Genomic DNA, 6052 nt, shown 5'->3' on the forward strand with positions numbered 1-6052 from the left:
CAGTCTTGCAATGATGTTATTCCTCGCGCCCACCTTTGCTGCAGTTTTTATGAGATGTTTGTGAAATGACAGGGTGCGATTGAGAGTAATGCCAAGATAGACTGGCTGGGCTTCATGCCGGATTCTCGTATCACCAAGCTGCACATTAAGCTCACGCGAGGCCGAGGCATGGTGTAGATGGAAAACAGATGATACCTTTTTTGCAGTGCTAGGGATTAGTCACCATTTTTTACAGTAATCAGATATCAGAGACATGTCTTCGTGAGTGTTTCCTCGAGGATGTCGAACTTTGATGCCTGAGTTGCACAGCAGATGTCATCGGCGTAGATGAACTTCCTTGAAGAATTGACTTGGTCAGAACATAGCTCACCATAAGGCAGGTGACTTGCCATGCACATGACCAAGGTTCAAACCCCAGCACCACATGAGAGTGTCATGGCACCAAGGTAAGCTCCAGGGCTGTATATGTTTGTGTGTGTGTGTGTGTGTGTGTGTGTGTGTGTATGTGAGAGAGAGAGAGAAAGAGAGAGGTTGAAAGAATGAAATAACTGGCTCAGGAACAGCGAGCCTCAGTAACCACACACACACACACACACACACACACACACACACACACACACACACATAAAGAGTTTAGCAGATCAGAGGAAGTTGGCACTTGAGTTTGTATTCAAATGAGCAAGCCCCTTGGGAACCTAGAATGACCCAGGAATTGAGGGACTAGCAAACACTGAAAGGAATAGGCACAGATGGGGTAAAGCATGGAGGGTCTGTGGAAAAATCCCACCTCCTCACAAAAAGACCACCCTACATTCACAGTCAAGAGATGAGAGGTGGCACACACATCAGTGTATAAAGACTTGGGTTCAGATCCCCACCTCCCACCCGCAGGGAGGAAGCTTCACAAGCAGTGAGTCAGTGCTGCAGGTATCTCTGTCTCTATCTCCCCTTTGCATTCCATTTCTCTCTACCTCTATCCAAAATTAAATATATACATTTTTTTGTGAAAGAAAGATCCTCTTCTATGCTTTTTGTCAGTTTCCTTTTTATTCATAAAAACTTAAAAGAAAGAAAGGAGAAAGGGAAGAAAGAAGAAGAGAGAAAGAAAGAGAGAAAAGGAAAGAGAAATGGAGAGAAGGGAAAGGAAGGGAAGGTAGACAAGTTTCTGGAGAGACTGGGTGAAAGAGATTCCAGAACAGCAGGCATAGCTGAACTGGGGACCCTTCTGCTATGTATCTGGAGGGTTCCCTTCAACAATAAGCAATTCTCAGACACGAAAAAGCTGTCTAGTTCAGATCAATTCTGAAACTATTTGTCCACAAATAGCATCAGATGCCACAGATTATCAGTTTAGGGCTCTAAAACTGTGAAGGAATAAGTGCCCCAAGTTGATTTAATTAGAAATTCCTCTACATAATAGGTAGAAGTAACCCTTTATGAAGACTAGATAATAAAGGAATTTCCCCTATTGCCCTAATAAAAGGCAGGAATGAGTATATGGTCAACTAGAATGTTTGTAGAAGAGATACTGAAGTTTCCCTTACCCCACTACCTTTGTACTTTAAGAATTACCTATTAACCTGCATTCTGCTTCTATAAATCCTTGCTTGCCTCTGGCACCATATGTTAGTTGCAAAATGTTCACCTTAAGTTAAAATATCAAATGTACTCATGTAACCTTTTTCAGAGACCTCCTCTCCAGGACCCTTTAAAGGAGGACGAATTTCAAGCCTCAACATCTCAGAGCCACGGGGTCACACTGGCACACTGGCGTGGGATCTCCTAGGTAGGATTTTTCTCTTGTCTTTGTCTGTGTAAGTCTGTGTACTGCCTTATTTTCACTCTTTCAAACTTAAGAATAAATTCCTTATACTTCACTTATATATGGGAGTCATGTCAGTTTGTGTGGGTTCAGATCAGAAGTGCTCTTTCAAAACTACCCTCCACCCAGACTATCAACTATACCTCTAACCAGCCAACTATGTACAGAGGCTTTCAGAAACCTCTCCAGATGCTGCAGGTGCATTCACAAGCCCAGGTTAGCACCTGTGCCTCTCAATAACAGGAAGTCAGAGATTCCCACGACCCTCTCTCAGTTTCCATTAGTTTACTCACTAGACTACAAACTTGTTGCAAAGAACACTAAAAGCATGAAAATCAATAGTTATTATGTAAAAAGTCCTTCAAGCCTGAGGCACAAAAAGACCCAGGTTCAACCCTCAGCACCTTCATAAGCCAGGGCTGAACAGTGCTCTGATAAAATGATAATTATTTTCAAAAGATAGCTTAAGAGGGATAGGATGAGAACCCAAATGTTTCTGTCCTCAGAGTTTAGAGCCCAAAAAAGTGAAAGTTAGAAGCATTTTGATTCTTCAGCCTGCAAGCTCTCTAAAAGCCTCTCCATTTGAGCTTTTGTGGAGGAGGTTCCTTACACAGAATTGCTGATTGAATCACTGCCTTCCCCCATTCAGCATCCAGCCCATCCCCTCTGGAGGTCTGGGGACTTTCTGACCTCTAATTAAGTAGTTGATTCCCCTTCTAATAGCTCCCATACTTAAGTGCTTCCCAAAATGCCACCTGATTAACATAACAAAAGATGCCTTCATTAAGCTCTCTCTAAGGGAATTCCAAGGTTTTGGAGAGTTTAGAGTCAGAACTGTGGATGAAGGTCAAATATGTATGAGAAATATGTGTTCTGGTCATCCAAATGACCCTGAGTCACAGGGGCCATAATAAACATGGGGGGGAAGTCTATGAACTTAACACTGAAAAACTCTAGCCCCTATACAAAAGCTTTTCATGCCTGAGGCTCTGAAGTCCCAGGTTCAATCTGTGACATCATCATAAACCAGAGTTGAGCGGTGCTCTCATCTCTCTCTGTATCTGCCTCATTAAAATAATAAGAGATAATATATTAAAATGCTGTAAGAAGTAAAGATTGTTTCATCTTTAAAGTGTATATAATCATAATAGGACATGTGTCATCTTAGTGTTTCACAACTCTCCCAGCCACCCCCACCCCCACCCCACACCTTCCTTCCAGGAACAAAATTCCTGCCTGGGGACCTACTGACAGTCATTTAGGAACAATTGAACTGCTAATATAAAACACTCATATGTAAAAAAATCTCACACAATTATATAAATAGGGTCTAAACTAGCCACCAACCTAGAAAAGAAAGAGTCCCCCCTTCCCCCAAGTAGCCCTCCCCCTCTTAGCCAATTGTGATGAGACTGTGAATCTGTATCCAATCCATGGAGAACAGGGCAGTTTCAAAAGTGTGTTGGGGGGGTGGCGGGTGGTGGCACAGCAGGTTAAGCGCATTTGGCATGAAGCGCAAGGCACGAAGCACACGGACCAAAGCATGGATCCAGCTTGGAAGCCCCCCCCCCCCACAAGCAAGTCTGCAGGTGTCTATCTTTCTCTTCCCCTCCTCTCTCGATTTCTCTCTGTCCTATCCAACAACAATGACAGCAATAATAATAACAACAACGATAAACAACAAGGTCAACAAAAGGGGAAAAAAAAACTCTAGGAGCAGTAGATTCGTAGTGCAGGCCCCCAGCCTCAGTGATAACCCTGGAGGCAAAAAAAAAAAGTGTGTTAGGGAACAAATACCTGGTTGTGCTCTCTGGCTGCTGAGCACCAGCATGGTGAACCCAGATTGGGCCAGTGCCCAGTTCTGCACAATCGAATAAACTGTCTCATTTCTTGCCTTTCTCAAGTCTCCCAAATCCATTCTTGGAGTTATCAGTTCAATCATTTCTAACAAATGAAGGATGCATTCCTAAAGCTAAGATCACCAACGCCAGATGCAGAAGGATCACTGTCATCCTTCCTTGAATCTTTGAATCTGTGATCAGTGGGACTTCTATGGAAATTCCCCAACACAAAACTGAAGAAACCGTTCCTTCCCGCCCTGCTCCCTTCGGGAACTTGTCACCCATATATACCAGCCCTAGACACCACTCTTGTCTCTTGGAGTCGTCCATCACAGGCTTCTCCAATAAAGCCTGCTCTTGTCTGTTGCTCTCTGCATGATCTTTCTTACTCTAATATCTTACAACAATGCCACTGTCTCCCACTGACTTTATAGAAAATCCTCCACCATACTATACTCCCTCCTGCAGGCAGATAATTGGTGTTTCTCTTTAGAAGAACTGCCATGCCAAGATACTGACAACACTGAATCCCATGTAGGATTAGCCAAGTTACCCCACCTGAGTAACCCTAACACAGAGCTCCTGGCCTCTCTGAGCCTCAGCCCTATATGTAGAGGAAGTCAGAGAGCACCAAATGTTGGAGACCAGTCTCACCTGAAAATCTCTATAAGCAAGCACGAAAGAAAAATAATTCCAAAAGAAATAGAAAGATTACAGGAAGCAGACAAAACATACCCAATGTAAAATATTACATTTCATACAGTAAAAACAAGGAGTTATAAAAATGAACATTGAGAAAATAAGATAGAACTTTTGGAAATTAAAAAAAAAGTTTTTAAACCAACAGACTATTTTTTAAAAAATGAAAACACAAGAAATCTCCATAATGGTAGGAAATAAGAAAACCCAAAGATTAATTCAAAAGGTCTATCATTTGTGTAATAGAAGTAGCAGTAAACAGGAATATAAAGAAAGCAGAGAGGACACAATCATCAAATGAAGAAACTAAGATTCAAAAATAAAGTAATAATAGTAATAAAAAGAATAAAGATGCTGCTCCAGAATTGAAGGGAAGAAAATCAAAGATTGGACCAGGTGGTGGCGCACCTGGTTGAGCACACATGTTACAGTGCCCAAGGACCCAGGTTTGAGCCCCCAGTCTCCACCTGCAGGGGGAAAGCTTCACAAGTGATGAAGCAGTGCCGCAGGTGTCTCTCTGTCTCTCTCCCTCTCTATTACCCCTTCCCTCTCAATTTCTGACTATCTAAAAAATAAATAAAGATTAAAAAAATTCAAAAAAAAGAATAAAAAAAAGAAATCAAAGATTTAAGAATCTCAAAGCTAGATTTCTAAAAGGTTTAATTTTTTTTATTGTTAAAGCCATTTCAAGGAATATCATCTTAAAATGTAGAACAAAGAAATAAGCCTAAAAGAGAAAGATGAATATGTAATAATCTCACTCATAGGGAGAAAGCTTACAAAATAAGAACAGAAAGGGGTAACAGAGTAAAACTTGAACTGGGTTTGGTGTATTGCAGAAAAGCAAAGGACTCTGGGAAGAAGAGTAGAGAGTTGGGGAGGCCTTTGGGGTCCTGGTGCATGATGAAAGAAAAGGACCTAAATTGTTGGGGGGGGGAGTGTTTTGCCAGCACCTATCACAATGAGATAAAATATATTACCCAGGGGGCCCGGTGGTAGCGCAGCAGGTAAAGCACGCATGGAGCGAAGTGCAAGGATTCTAGTTTGAGCCCCGGGCTTCCCACCTGCAGGGGAGTTGCTTCACAGGCAGTAAAGCAGGTCTGCAGGTGTCTGTCTTCCCCCGCTCCTCTCTCAGTCTCTCTCTGTCCTATGGAACAACAACAGCAATAACAACAACAAGGGCAACAAAGGCAACAAAAATGGGAAAAATGGCCTCCAGGAGCAGTAGAGTCATTTGTAGTGCAGGCACCGAGCCCCAGCAATAACCCTGGAGGCAAAAAAAAAAAAAAAAGGACGAAAGAGAAAAGAAAGAAAAGATAAATTACAGCTTTGCGCAGTGGCAGTATCGTAGCCAATGAGGTTTATCCGAGGCGCGATTATTGCTAATTGAAAAGATAAATTACCTATGTGTCAGTGAGTGTATTGTAAATCATTAGCCCCTCCCAATAAAATAAAATAGAGAAAAATTCTAAACTCTCCACAAGTAAATAAGCAGGTCATACACAAGCCTCAAATCTGAAATGTGTGTGATACCTCAAGAACAGTGCAGCAGGAAACAATAGGACAATCCTTCCAGACAGCTGAGCTCTAGTCTAGAGTCAGTTGCACTATCAATCAAATGTGAGGTCAGAATACAATCAATTTCAGAGCAAAAAGACCTTGTAAAATTTGCCTCCTACTCACTGTCTTT

The 6052-nt window shown here is 42.1% G+C and overlaps 1 non-coding gene across 1 annotated transcript; it reads left to right on the plus strand.

The window, feature by feature from the left end:
* Window positions 1-5687: 5687 nt before the first annotated feature.
* LOC132537133 (U4 spliceosomal RNA) lies at window positions 5688-5823 on the plus strand. The gene has a single exon (XR_009548599.1). It is a non-coding gene; the product is annotated as a U4 spliceosomal RNA (small nuclear RNA).
* The last annotated feature ends 229 nt before the right edge of the window (window positions 5824-6052 follow it).

The sequence above is a fragment of the Erinaceus europaeus genome, chromosome 2 (assembly GCF_950295315.1).
Source record: "Erinaceus europaeus chromosome 2, mEriEur2.1, whole genome shotgun sequence".
Taxonomy (NCBI): domain Eukaryota; kingdom Metazoa; phylum Chordata; class Mammalia; order Eulipotyphla; family Erinaceidae; genus Erinaceus; species Erinaceus europaeus.